We start from the raw sequence: 16,102 nt of genomic DNA on the forward strand, positions 1-16,102 counted from the left end.
CACACATGGACACAGGGTGTGAAATAATTATCATTGGAGACTCAAAAGAACGGGAGGTGATGAGAGATGAGATATGATATAATAGATATAATGGACATTATTCTGTTGATAGTTACACTGAAAGACCAGACTTCATCATTACACAACATATCCATGTAACAAAAGTGCACTTAGACCTCTTAAATTCATATACATAAAAATAAATGATTGAAGTAATTTACTAATGTTAAAAAGCAAGGTTTAGGAATAAATATTAAGAGAATAGTATATGATATTGAAAAATAGATGTTTATGTAATAGCTCTTAATTTCCTGTTCCGAAAAATAAGGACCTTAGTACTCTATTTTTTTTTTTTTGAGACAGACTCTCAAACTGTAGCCCTGGGTAGAGTGCCATGGCATTATAGCTCACAGCAAGCTCCAACTCTTGGGCTCAATGTTCCTCTTGCCTCAGTTTTTCTATTTTAGTGGAGAGAGGAGCTCACTTTTGCTCAGGCTGGTCTTGAACTTGTGAGCTCAAGCTATCCACCGGTCTTGGCCTCCCAGAGTGCTAGCATTACAGTCTTGAGCCTCCGCGACTGGCAACATAAGCACTCTTAAACTTTTTCTCATCTCTTTCCCCTACCTCTCATTTTTTTCCAGTTATATAATTACTTTTACATTGTTCAGGTTTAAAACATCCTCATTCAGTTTTGCTATCATGCTTTCATTAGGTGTCTACTATTCACTCTATGTTTAAATAGATTCATTGTTCACTACCAGTCTTTTTAACCCCGCTTTGCCATTCTTCAGCTGATTTTTAATCATCTCTTATTTGGCTGGATGTCATTGTCAAGAAAGTTTTTCTTCTCCAAGAAGAAATCATGCATATTGCATTCCCTCAGGTCTTTCATGCGAGTGAATGTCTGTCAGTGGCTTCTACGCTCAAATGACATCTTGATTAGTTACAATATTTTTAGATTAAATTTAATTTTTCCCAGAACTTTATGGGCATTGCTCTATTATGTTGTGTTGGGTCTTATAGAGAATTCTGAGGGGATTTTCTTCCTCTGTTGCTTTTCTGCTTGAATATCTGAGGCATTTTTTTCATCCTTGACATTCAATAGTCAGCCAGGATATGTCTTACTGTTGTATATACTGCATCTAATTTTCTTGGAATGTCATGAACTGGTTTTGTTTTGCATGAGTTGGGGCTATCTCTTTAATATATCAAATTATTCTTTCTTTGTTTTAGAGAAATTCTGTTGCATTGTACCTTCAAATATATCATGAGGGGAATTTCCACATCAAAAAAAAAGGGTCTTTTCCTTTAGATAATAATATACAATATATTATAACCCCATGTTTATGGTATTCTTCCAAATTAATTATTTGTCCTTTTTGTCTGCATTTATGCACATTATATCAGTTCTTTTCTTTCTGTGTCAATAATTCACTTTTGTCTATTCTGTACCTTGCTGTATCTAATTTACTTATTTTTATAATTGCATTGCATTGCATATTTTCTCACAGAGTAGTAATTTCCTTTTTTATCTTATTTAATTTTTTAATGATTTTATTGATGTGCTCTTTTTTATTAAATTGCTGTTTTTATTAAGATATTCTTAGTGTGAAGTAATTGGGGGACTGTCCTTCTGTTTTCTGAGCTATGTTTTCTTCTAGTTCAATGGCAAAATGAGTTAATTTTGAGTAAACGCTACCCATTTTGATACTAAAGTAGCCATTTGCTATCATGTAAGCCTTGGACAAGTACTCTCTGCCTCAATGTTCTAGTCTGTCAAATAGAAAAATAAATAGCATTTGCTCATAAAGTTTGCTGTGAGGATTAAATGAGTAAATACATGTGAAGTACAAGAACAATGCCTAGCACATGAAATGAATATTAACTATTATTATTATTCTAAAAGGCTCCTTGTGTGTTTGTTTTTATATATGTTAGCTATTATTTTTCTAGATGGCTCTTTGTGTGTGTGTGCGCGTTTGTATGTAATGGTTAATTGTCTTGTGTTAAATTGGCTAGGCTACATGTTGCTGTGAAGGTACTCTTTTAGATGTAATTAATATTTAATCAGTAGACTTTGGGTAAAGTCATTATCCTCAGGATTGTGAGTAGGGTTCATCCAATCAGTTGCAGGTCTTAAGAGAAAAAGACCTAGGTTCCCTGAGAGGGAAGGGATACTATTTCCAAACTGCTTTTAGACTCAAGACTTTAAGACAGCAAGATGTCAACTCCTCACTGGAATTTTCTGCCTGCCAGACTGCCCTGCAGATTTCACATTTGCCAGTTCCCACAATTGTGTTTCAGCCAATTTATTTTTTTCTTTTTCTAGAGATAGGGTCTTACTCTGTTGCCCAGATTGGAGTGTAGTGACCCAATTATATGTCATTGTAAATTTGAATTTCTAGGTTCAAGTAATCCTCTCACCTCATCCTCTGAGTAGCTGGGACTGTAGATGTGCAACACCAGGCCCAGCTAAGTTTTCTATGTTTTGTAGAGGCAGTGTCTCACTATGTTGTCCAGGCTGGTCTCAAACTCCCTGGCCTCAAGCAATCCTCTCACCTTGGCATCTCAAAGTGCTGGTATTACAGGTGTGAGCCACTATGCCCAACCAGTCAACAATTTTTTTCTTTTTTTGAGACAGAGTCTCACTTTGTTGCCCTCAGGAGAGTGCTGTGGTATCATAGCTCACAGCAACCTCAAACTCTTGGGCTCAAGTGATTCTCTTGCCTCAGCCTCCCTAATAGCTGGGACTACAGGTGCCTGCTACAATGCCCAGCTAGTTTTTTTTTTTTTTTAGTATGTCCAGGCTAGGTTCAAACTTACCAGCCCCAGAGCATGTGGCCTGTGCCCTAATTGCTAAGCTATGGGCGTCCAGCCAACCAGCATCTTTTGAAGCATTTTTAACACAGTTTTGATATTCCTCTTGGAATACTGCTATATTGTTTTCAAACTATGCTATTCAACATTCCCACCTACAGTGTGCAAGGATTCCAACTTTTCCATATTCTAGCTATGACTTGTCATTTTTTTTTCTTTTTGATCTTAGTCATCTTACTAGGTGGAAGGTAGTGTCTCATTGTAGTTTTGATTTGATTTTAGTTCTTAACGATTAGTGATGTTGAGCATCTTTTCATGTGCTGTTGGCCAATTGCTTAGCTTTTTGGAGAAATGTCCATTCAAGTCCTTTGCTATTTTCAGATAAGGTTGTTTTTGTTGTTGAGTTTTAGGAGTTCTTTCTATATTTTGAAGTGTAATACCTTATCAGATATATAATTTGCACATATTTTTAACCATTATGTAGTTTTTGTTTTTTAACTTTGTTGATTGTGTATTTTGATGCACAAAAGTTTTAAATTTTCATAAAGTCCAGTCTGTCTTTTTTCTCTTGTTGCCTGTGCCTTTGGTGTCATATTCAAGAAACCATTGCCAAATCATAGCTTTACCTTATGTTTTTTTCTAAGAGTTTTATAGTTTTAGCTTATATATTTTTGTCTTTGATGCATTTTTAGTTAATTATTTTAACTACTGGATTACCAAATGGGGATTGCAAGTCAATTATTTTATATATTTTTTGTAGGAGTCCAATTTCATTCTTTTGCATATAGATAACCAGTTTTTCTGGTCTTGTTGAAAAGACTGCCTTTTCCCCACCAAATAGTGTTGGCATCTTTGTCAAAAATCACTTGACCTAATTTGTTTGACTGAATGTTTATGTATCCCCAAAATATATATGTTGGAATCCTAATCCTCAAGGTGACAGTATTAGGAGGTGGGCCTTGAGAGGTGGTCAGGTCATGAGGTTAGAGTCATTATGAATGGGATTGGTACTTTTATAAAAGATATCTCAGGGAGAGTGTTTGTCTCTTCTACTGTGACAAAAAGAGGGACATGACACAAAAATGGCCATCTCTGAACTAGGAAGAGAGCCCTCATCGGATACCAAATCTGCTGACACTTTGATCTTGAACTTCCCACCCTCTAGAACTGTGAGAAATAATTTCTATTGTTTATAAGCCACCCAGTCTATGGTATTTTGTTATTGTAGCCCAAACACTGAAAATACCATACATATGCAGGTTTATTTCTGAGCTCTGTATTCTGTTCCATTGGTCTACATGTCTGTCAGTACAACATTGTTGTTTTGATACCACTTTCATTAATGTCTCTAGTGAAAGATTTTGGACTCAAGTTGTCTGCTTCAGAGTCTATGCCACTAACTCTTTTCCACTACATTTTCCTTGAAGCTGTAGTATTGATGTCACTAATGTGCTGGGTATCTGGGAGGGGATTTTGATTACTGTAGCTTTGTAGTAAATTTTGAAATCAGAAAGTATGAGTCTTCCTGCTTTGTTTTTCTTTAATTTTGCTATGTGGTTTGTTATATAAATCTTTTTTTAATAAGTTGAACCATCCTTGCATTCCAGGAATAAATCTCCCTTGGTAATGGGGTATAATCCTTTCAATAGGCTACTGAAATGAGTTTGCTAGTATTTTGTTGAGGATTTTTGAATTAGTATTCATAAGAGATATTGATCTGTAGTCTTATTTTCATGGAGTGTTTTTGGCTTTGGTATCAGGGCAATTCTAGTCTCATAGAATGAATTAGGAAGAGTTCTCTCTTCAATTTTTTTGAAAACTTTGAGAAGGGTTGGTATTAATTCTTCTTTAAATGTTTGGTGAAATTCACCAGTAAAGTCATCAGCTCCATAGTTTTCCTTTTGTTGGAAAATTTCTTATTACTGATTCAATCTCCTGACTGAGTAGATCTATTCAGATTTTGTGTTTCTTCATCACTCAGTAGAGAGTGTGTTTTAGGAATTTGTCTCTTTCATCTAGAATATTAATATTTTTGACATATAATTATTCATAGTAATCTTTCATAACTTTTTGTATTTCTGTGGTGTCACTTTTAACATCATGTCCTCTCTTTCCTTTATGATTTTAATTACTTGAATCTTCTAATTTTTTCTTAGTTAATGTAGCTGATTCTAATTTTTTTTTAGTTAATCTAACTGATAATTTGTCAGTTTTGTTGATCTTTTTGAAGAACTGACTTTTAGTTTCACTGATTTTCTCAATTGCTCCTCTAGGCACTATTTCATTTATATCTGCCCTAGTCTTTATTATTTCCTTCTTACTATTTTTTTCCTTTATCTGGCTCCTTAAGTGGTAAGTTCTGTTGTGGATTTGAGATCTTTTCTGTTTTTTAAGGTAAATATAGCTACAAATTTCACCCGTAGCACTTCTTCTACTGTCCTGAGTTTTGGTATAGTTTGCCTTTTTATTTTCATCAATTCCTAAATACTTTCCAATTTCTTTTGTTATTCTTCTTAATTTCCGGATTGTTCAAGTGCATTTTCTTTAATTTTCAAAAAATTTGAAAGTTTTCCATTTTCCTTTTGTTATTAATTTCTAATGTTATCTCACTGGGCTTAAACATAATAATTTGTGCAATGTACCTCTTTTTAAAGAGCTACTGAGACTTATGGATGATCCAGGAAAATAAATTGTGTATACTTGAGAAGGATGTGTCTTCTCTTGTTGTTGGGTTAGAGTGTTCTGAATATGTATGTTAGATCTTACTGATTTTTCTTGTTATTCAAACCCTTTATTTCTTTACTTATCCTCTGTCTGATTATTCAGAGGGGAATATTCAAGTCACCAACTGTTATTGTAGAACTGCTTGCTTTTCTCTTCATTATTTCAATTTTTGCTTTATATGTTTTCCTGGTCTACTATTTGGTATGTAAATGTAAATATTATAACTATTACATCTTGCTATACTGAATATTTTATTACATGTAGTGCTTTTTCTTTGCTTCTTATAAGCTTTTTTGTTTGTTTAAAGCCTATTTTGTCTAAAATGAACATAAGCATTCCACCTTTCTTTTGGTTACTATTTGTATGGGATATCTTTTTTCATCATTCTCTTTCAATCTACTTGTGTCTTTGAATCTAAAATGAGTGTCTTTTGGAGAGCATATGGCTGGATCATATTTTTAATGTATTTTTCCAACCCCTGTCTTTTGATTTTTAAGTTTAATACATTTAAATTTAAAATGATTATTGATAAGGAGGGACTTACTTCTGTTAATTTGCTATTTGCTTTCTGTATAATAGTTTTGTTCCTCATTCCTGCATTACTGTATTCCTTTGCGTTTAGCTGATTTTTTTTTGTAGTGAAATATTTTGATTTCCTTTTGTGCATATCTTTAGTTATATATTTTTGTTTCAGCACACTTGTGTCAAACATTGTTTAAAATTTTTCCAGTCCACATTGTTACTATGCTCTGAATTATTTGCTATATATCCCATGATGTGGGAAGAAACAGCAGTATAAAGGCAAAGGCAGGGTTTCAAAATTCTGCACCATGCGATCTAAGGTAGATTTTAAGCAGAAATACTCAAAATCAGGTACCATGGTCAAAATTTTATCAAGGAACACCTATCTACTGAACATTAATCTAATTGCTGCTTGTGATAGTTTGGACGTTTGACCTCACCAAATCATAGGTTCAAATTTAATTCCCAGAATGATAGTGTTGGGAGCTAGGGGCTAATTAAAGGTGTTTGGGTCATGGTGACAGATCTGCAATGAATGGCTTGGTACTATTCCCAAAGTAGTGAGTAAGTTCTTATATAAGGTAGTGTATCACTTTTCTAGGATACACTAAATTATAATAGTTCCCATGATAGTTGGCTGTTAAAAAGAGCCAGGCATCACCCTTTCTCTCTCTTGCTTTCCCTCTTTCCATGTATTCTGCATCCACTGGCTCTTCTTCAACTTCTACTGTAAGTGGAAGCTTCCTGAGACACTTATAAGAACAGATGTTGGCACCATGATGCCTGTACAGCCTGTAGATGTGTGACCCAAATGAACTTCTTTCTTTTATGAAGTACCCAGATTCAGATATTCCTTTATAGAAACACAAAGACATTGCCTTTATTATTTCATGATGCTACTTTTTCAATAGTTTAAACTTTGTATTACTGTCTCTTTTTCTAGAAAGGCATTTTTTATAGGAGCCACATCTAGTTCCTGGTTTAGTGAAGTCAGAAACAGGCATGCTGTTAAAACAAAGGACACAATATTACATTCCTCCAATCCTCTGCAGTGCTATAAGAGGAATTAATTTAACAAACATTTATTTAATGTTTGCTATTTGCCAAACATATATGATGCTGGACATACAGAAATCAATGAATCACAGTCTTTGACCCAGCAAAGCTCAAGAAAGTCAGGGAAACAGGAAATGAAATAGACGCTATAACAAAGGAGTGAGCATTGTATTGTGTGTGAGGGTAGGGGGACAGAAGGCATTCCAGGGAGAGGGAACAGTTTAAGCAAAGGCAGAAAGGTAAGCGTTTGCATTGGATATCCACTGGAGAATCCAGAACCAAGGTGGCAAACATTGGAGAAAGACAGGTAGCAAGAGGGGTGAAATAAGACAAAGTCAATCATCATCAATTCTTTGTTTAGACTAAACAGCAAATTCTGTTATTAAGCAAATATAACTTTTAAGGAAAAGCAAAGTTCTCAGCTTTCTCCTTTCACCTTATACACTCCTAGTCATTGGTAGTTGAATCAAAAAATTAGGATCTGGTAGTGTTTTGAATGATGTATTAAGACATAAAGTCAAAGACAGTAGTCTTTAAAAATCTTTAATAAGTTGTGTTCTCCTTCCATTGCTTCTGGGTGCAATTGAAAAATACTCATTTAAATATATACTTGCCAAGATACTGAAGATAATCTTATTCAACATGACTCTGCAATCTTAAAATAATAAGCCAGACTAATAGGTCTACTGAAAATACTCCTAATCAGATATCAGTTTGGCTAAACTGAATCCTTAAAGGTCAAAAATTCAATTAAAATTAGGTACAGCCAGCCCAATTGTCTTGGCAAAATGGCAAGTTTGTAATGCATCACAGAGACACTAGTTAAAAATTAGGAAATAAATCATTTTGAACCAGATTACTAATAAGAATGGTCACATTTAGATTCACTGGGTACCATAAAACAGGGACGCATATTTTCTTGAGTCAAACTGAGAAACCCTGTTGTGACTGTACAGCTTATTCATTTCTTCTTTAGGCATTACTAGTTAATATATCTGACAAATGTCTTTAATTTTTGCTAGTTAAAGTGTAGACCACACTAGAACCTCTCCTTCCTGATTATACCAGTCCCACTGTAACTCATTAGGTGTTCGTAGCCACTCCGCTGACATTGTTTGCATTAATGACTACAGAAAAATGGATTTTGAGCTCAGGATGTTTATTCTGAAGTCTATGCCACTGGCTTTGGCCCATATGTTGTTTGTACTGCTATAGAGCTGATGTCACTAATATGCTGTGTTTGGTGATGGGGTGGTGGTAGGGATGCCCAAGGGAACCAATAACTATTTCTATTTTCTGAGCTTTATTTCTGAATCCAGTCAATTAATTATAAAACTCATTATCTGGACTTGATTGCTCTTAATTTCTATGAAAATTCCATCATAGGTCTACAATATAATGTCTTCAATTTTAATTGGGTATTTGGGGAAGAGGAGAGAAGGGAAAAGGGAGAGGGGAAGAGGGAGGGGGATTAGTAAGTTCTCACCTAATAGGCACAATGTAAAGGTGTACAGCATACCCCCTGGGTGAAGGGCTGAACTACAACATGAACTTTGTCTAAGAAATGCAAACAGTGTAACCTAGTCATTTATATACTTATATTAATCTGAAATTTAAAAAAAGACATAAAAAATGTTGACATAAGAAATTGCTTATGAGGAGTATATATTTTTTATTAAACAGCTATTATAGAATAGTTTATTGTGGTCTTTAATGTTCCTTATATAAGACTGAGTTTTTTTTTTTATAATTTAGTGTATCCTAGAAAAGTGATATATCTCCTTATGTAAGGTAGGAGCTATTTAATTCAACATTTCTGCTTATCCCTCCTTATTTTTATTTTATTTTCTTATTTTGCTTTTCTTGGTGTCAGAAAACTCAGAGCTAATTTTTGGACTCAGTTGAGCTAACTTCCTTGTTCAAGCTAATTATCCATATTCATATTTCTCTTTACAATTTGGTTTTTATACTCTAATTTTTTTTTTTTTGAGACAATGTCTCATGTTGTTACCCTTGGTACAGTGCTGTGGTGTCATAGCTCACAGCAACCTCAAACTCTTGGGCTTGAATAATACTCTGGCCTCAGCCTCTCAAGTAGCTGGAACTACAGCTGGAACTACAGCTACTTGAGGTACAGGCCACAACAGCCAGCTTTTTAGAGATGGCGTCTCCCTCTTCCTCAGGCTGGTCTCCATCTCCTGAGCTCAGGCAATCCACCAGCCTTGGCCTCCCAGAATGTTAAGATTACAGGTGTGAACCACCATGCCAAGCCCTATGTTCTTGTGTTTTAATTTATGAAAATTATTTTAGATCATTTATTTATTGTAAATAGCCTAAGTATAGAGTATAAAAGTCTTAACACAGTAATTAAATAAATGAGGTGAGGGATATATTAAACAGTATGATGTAAGCATTTCAAATTGAATATGAAATCAGCACATTGTACCCCATAAATGCATTAATGTATAATAAATTTACATAATTTGTATAATTAATTATTTAATAAAAAAGGATAAATATATACAGTAGAACCTCTGTAAGTTGACCACCCGAGGGACTACAATAAACTGGTGAACATACAGAGGTGGTCAACATAAGGAACTTCCACTGAATACATGTGATGCTTGTCCAGTCTATGAAAATTAGGTCAACTTAAGGAGGTAGCCAATGTAGAGAGATGGTCAGTTGTGGAGGTTCTATTGTATTTTAATATATATTTAAACATGTTTTTTTTTTTTTTTTTGTAGAGACAGAGTCTCACTGTACCGCCCTCGGGTAGAGTGCCGTGGCGTCACACGGCTCACAGCAAGCTCTAACTCTTGGGCTTACGCGATTCTCTTGCCTCAGCCTCCCGAGTAGCTGGGACTACAGGCGCCTGCCACAACGCCCGGCTATTTTTTGGTTGCAGTTTTGGCGGGGGCTGGGTTTGAACCCGCCACCCTCGGCATATGGGGCTGGCGCCCTACTCACTGAGCCACAGGCGCCGCCCTAAACATGTTTTATACACACACACACACATACCCACTCAACCAAAAGTCCTCATTAGTTTTTTCCTTACTATTTCTAATGCTAATACCCTGGACCAACCCTTCATAACCTCTTTTGTACAAGGTTTCAAAAATTTCTTAATAGTTTTTCTTAACACCTGACACAATCCTTTACCAATTTCCCTGGTACAACACAGTGTATAGCACAAATCTGGCCATATTATTCTGTTCTTCAAAACTCTTCAGTAGCTTCTTCTTCTTTTTTTTTTTTCACTAAAACAAACACAATCTACTTAGCTCATTACTTAAGATATTACCTACGATAGAATCAACTTAATTTTTGGGTTTTCTCCCTCCAGTCTTCCTCTTTAAAATTTATAACTTAGCTTCATTACTTATGGTCAATCTAATTGCTCCAGTAAGAAACCTGAACATGAAGATTAGTTTGTTTTCCTCTCTCATCGCCACCCCTGTATATCCAGTCCATCAGTTAGGACCCTCACCTTTAAATGTATCACAAATACATCCACTTCTCCCCATTTCTATTGCTATCATTTAAATCCAGGCCATTATTATATCTCCACAACTATTACTTCAATAGTCTTGCAATCCTTTTTTACATAAGAATAGTAATAAGTTTTTTAAAAACATAAAGAGTACCATGTTACTACTGTTAAAAGAAAAACTTTTGGAGGTAGGCACCATGACACATGCCAACTAGTTCCAGCTACTCAGGAGGATGAGGCAGGAGGATCACTTCAGACCAGGAATTGGAGGTGTGCTGTGACTGCATTCCAGCCTGGGCAACATAGTGAGACCCCATCTCTAAAAATATAAAAAAATGTTAAAATAGAAAACCTTTAGACAAATTAAATTTAGCAGAGTTGATTTGAGCAAAAAATGATTCATGAATCAAGAAGTCCTCAGAACCAGAAATGGCTCAAAGAGCTCTGCTTAGCAATGTGGGAAGGCAGTATTTGTAGATAGAAAACAACTGTGGTAGAAATAGCGTGGTTAAATACTGCTTGGAATTTGCCTTATATGGGTATGATTTGATGAGTCGTTTTTCTTTGGTGGATATGATCTGAACAGTTGGCAGCCTATGATTGGCTAAATCTTGGCTGGTATGATTGGTGATACTCAGCTATTTGTTACAAGAATATAATCTTAAATTACTGTTTGTTTAGAAACTATGTTGCAGTTTACTACATAAGGATTCAAAGTATGGAGGCAGCTTTAGGTCAAATTTAATTTAATTCAAGGTTACTTAAAACTTTAAGAGACCTAAATAAATTATAACAAAATCCAGAGTTCTTACCGTGGCCTTCAAGGCCGTGTATGATCTGATCGCTTTCCTCTCTGGGCTCATTTTATACCCCCTTTGTTTGCACTTACTCTACTACCAGCTTCCTATTAGTTCCTTGAGGATACCAATCCCTGCTTGGTCTCAGAGCCTTTGCCCAAGTTATACGTTTGGCTAGAGCAGGACTTGGTAAACTACATCTCATAAGCCAAATTGTTTTTTTCAATAGTGTTTTATTGGAATGCAGCCATGCCCACTGTTCAGATGTTGTCAGTGGTTGCTTTCAATTTCCAATGATGGAATTGATTAGTTGTAATGGAAAACAAATAACCTAAAAAACATAAAAATATTTACTCTTTTTTTTTCCCTATGGAATGTTTGTTGACCTTCAGGCTACAGCATTCATTCTCCTGCCCTTCACAAGGCTGGTCTCTTTTCATTCTGGAGTTTAATGTCTGCCTCACAAAGTCAGAAAGATCATAACTATAGCTAAGCAGTTTACCTTCTAAAATTTTTTTAGTATCATAGTAAGTTTGTGATTCCTTTACATTCATCACAAGTTGTATTTAAACATTGTTTACTTGTGACTGTTATTGGCCTACACAATCATGCATTGCTTAACAACAGGGATATATTATAAGAAATGCATTTCCAGGAGCTTTTGCCATTGTGTGAACTTCAGAACATCATGCTTACACAAACCTAAATGGTACAGCCTACTGCACACCTAGGCATATGGTACAGCCTACTGCTCCTACTACAAACCTGAATAGCACAGTGCTGTACTGAATAGCCAAGGTTCCTATAACACAGTGGTAAGTATTTGTGTATCTAAATGTATCTGAACACAGAAAAGGTACAGTGATTTTGGACCTTATGTGTGGTCTGCCTGAAACACTGTTATGCAATGCATGGGTGTATATTCCATAAGGACAAAGAACATGTCAGTTTTGTTCTTTATACTCAGTTCCTGAAGTAATACCTTGATTATATCAGGTAATACTAGGTAATAAATGTTACATGCCCTATTTTCCAATTCCATTAAAAAATCATTTCTCTTTGCATGGCAAATATTTTGAGACCTTTTAAGCAGGCTTATTGCCAGTTTCACCTACACTGAGAAAAGCCCTCTTTTTCTGTTCTTGTAGGGCCCTTTTTATGGTTTAATCTAGTTTCATGGGCGGGATCAGACAATAGTCCTTAAGTCTTTATTTGGTCTTGGGTTGGTATGACCTCTCATGGGGGTAAAGTAGAAGTCCAGAGAAACATTTCCCTTATTGAATGTTGCATCAAATTCAAATAGAGTAGTTCTGATAGAGAAAACTATGAAGAACATCTCATCAAAACCAAACAAGAGGAAGCCATATTTGCTTAGATAGAATTCTCTTATTAGAAAGTGCAGAAACTTCTATTCTTTAAAACAATAATAAATACTTTTACAGATAAATTCACCAATATAGTGTATCTTTAGTAATGAAATTAATCAACAATACTTATGGAGTTTCTACTCTGATCATTGGATTCATATGCAAGAGGAAATATAAACTTTACTTCTAATCATTACTGTTTTGATTAGAAATATTTCAAAGATGGATGCCAAATATTTCAAAGATGTTTAATTGCTGTGTAGTTATATGTTTATAACTACAAAAGGGATATTTTGATGTGTTAAGAATTATGTATAAGGCTAATTATTATAATTAATTAGTTGTAAAATTTTATTCAAAGAATCGGGCTTCATTGTCTTGAAGGGATGATGAACAAGGCATCAGGGAAGGGCAATATTTGAAGATACCATGTGAGGGTAACTGGTGAAGACTTCAGTAGATAAAGAACTTGAGAAACGTGAGGAGAACTGAGTAAAGCTATTTGTGGGAAGGAGGTTTGTTTGAGACCTTGGACATAGGGGATCTAGTTTACAAGCAGAATAAGAAAAAGTGGTTCCCAGGAAACTTAACTGGACTTTGACAATGAAAAATAATTTGCAAAGAAATCATATGTTCTTATTTTGGGAAATATCTAGCACTGTATGGCTGTGATCACCTTCAAAGTTTAAAGGAAACCTGAAACCACTACTGCAAAAAATAATGAAGGAATCTGATGTTTCGGTATAGATATTTATTCTATAAACAGCAAAAAGACCTGACGCCTTCCACTCTGCTTGCCTCATATAGGCCATGAATCATTATTAGTGCTGTAAAAAAATCAGTCACAAAGCTATTCTAGTAATGGAATTATCCAGTTTGCAATTACCTGGATTAACAGTTATATATAGAACAGTAATGTATTATTCTACATCTATATTAGCCACAAGAAGAATCAATAGCATTATGGGTAAATAGATTCTTAATTATAAGGAAGTAATTTAAATAGAAGTCCAATGATTTCTCTTTCTCTCTTCTAGCCAACTGGAATTCAAGAGATTTGGGATTGATTCTTCCAAAATTAGCAAGTGGCATTTCCAGTAACTAGGAATTCAGATAAATTTTTTTGTTTGCTTGTTTTTGAGATAGGCTCTTTTTCTGTCTCCTGGGATAGAGTACAGTGGGGTCATAATAGCTCACTGCAAAGTCAAACTCCCAAGTAGCTGGGATGACAGGCACCTGCCACCCGACCGGGCCAACTTTTTTCTGGTTTTTGTAAAGGAGGAGTCTTGCTCTTACTCAGGTTACTCTTGAACTCCTGGCTTCAGGCAATTCTCCTGCCTCAGCCCTCTAAAGTGTTAGGATTACAGAAATGAGACACTATGCCTGGCCCACAGAGAAACTTTTAAAAGTTTATTGCCAATATCTTCCCTATTTTCATCAGTTTGGATTCTCCTGTCATTTTTTTCTAGGACATGTTATCAGTTAGAAGAAGATTTCATAAAGGAAGAGGAAATCGAGTTATTTTTGATTTTTAAAATTTGTTTCAGGGGCAGATTCATTTTCACTTTGTTCCACCAACATTTTGTAAGTACCGTATGTGCTAGGTCTATAAAAGAAAAATAAAATCATTTCAATTACTCTATCTCTTCTAGTTGAATTGGATCTTGATACTTTAGGCTATGCAATCAATAGCTGTTTTAAAACTTTAAGATTCATAGATGACTAATACACACATACTTAGACTCAATTAGAAAATATAAGAACATAATGGAATGAAACACAGATGTTACAGGAAGATGGATCTGGTTTATAGCCTGGTTTCTATCATTCACCAGTGTTTGACTTCGGGTATATAACTTAACATGTGATTCTTTGTGTGTGTGTGTGTGTGTGTGTGTGTGTGTAATAGGCCTACTAGTGGAGTTATAGTGATATTAATGTGAAATCATATGGTAAAACACATAGTATTGTGCTTAGAATACAGTAGGCATCTAGTAAATTGCAATCATGATTTTATCTTTATTGTTCACTTTAAATGTAGTTTTCAAGTGTTTTAGGAGAAACATGATACTCCATTGAGAGAATATTTTCACGAAGGATTTAGCTCTGTATATAAATTAGCTTATTCAACACCCAGTGTCTGTAAAAAAAACCACACTCAATATATGTTTGCATTTCCTTTTTATATATCTAGGCCTATGGCACTGGCCTGTATTTTGTGAATACAAGTTGCACAAGTTTAGATAACTTAATTAAAGGCATAGCTCACTTTAAACAAACGAGGATTTAATGGCTTGAAAGCAAGATGAAAAAGATTTTCTTTAATATTACCTTCTTATACTTTCAGAAAGATCTATGATGGAATTTTAGAATTGCAAAATATCTTAGGAATAATCTTGCCAAATCGCTATTTTTTCAAATGATGAAACTGATGCCCAAAAGAATAGTTCTAAGGTCACATCCCCAGTCATCAGCAGATCCCTAACTCCTGACTTCTAATCAGTTCTTTTTCTTGTTTCTGGCTCTGCTTTCTTAAGGACAATTTCATAGGACAGGTAATATTTGAACTGGTCCAGAATATTAAGCTTTCTGAATGTTTAAAATGTGCTTCTACTAGAAGTATGGATTCTTGTTACACTTTGTGGGAACACTAACATTAGCGGTGAGGAAATACAGGTAATGCAGTATGAGCCCATCCCAGGTATAATGATGACTAATAATTCTCAGAATCTGACCTGGATAACTACTGGGTACCAGTGTAGGATGTGTCGGCTGCAGGCACGAGATGTATTTCTTGGAAAAAGTAGGGAGGTTTTCCATTTAGTATGCAAGAGAAACCCTCTTCCTTGTAAAAACGCAAAGTCTTAAGTAAAATGATTATTTCTCATCATTGCAGTTGGAGCTGTTGTTTGGTGGTGTGTTTTGGGAGATTATTATATGTTGAAATGTTGAATTCCTCATCAGGATGAGCACAAGGCAACAGTGGTAATTGCCCAAAGAGGCCAGGCTGTGTAAGAATATTAAGAATAGTGAGAATAGCAATAGTTGTTTTTTTACTGAGTTCCTACCAAGTGCCAGACTGGTTCCCTGTGCTTTGCACGCCTTATTTTGTTCAATTATATGGGAACCCTATAACATGAATACTATTATTATCCATGTTTCCTTGACTAGGCAACTGAGGCGTTGAGAGATTAATTTAATCAAAGCTCACAAATATAGTTCAGATTGAGTATTCTTTATGTGAAATTCTTGGGATCAGAAGGATATAGATTTCATTTTTCTTTTCAGATTTTGGAATATATGCAAATATACAATAAGATGTCTTG

This window comes from Nycticebus coucang, chromosome 11 (genome assembly GCF_027406575.1).
Source record: "Nycticebus coucang isolate mNycCou1 chromosome 11, mNycCou1.pri, whole genome shotgun sequence".
NCBI lineage: Eukaryota > Metazoa > Chordata > Mammalia > Primates > Lorisidae > Nycticebus > Nycticebus coucang.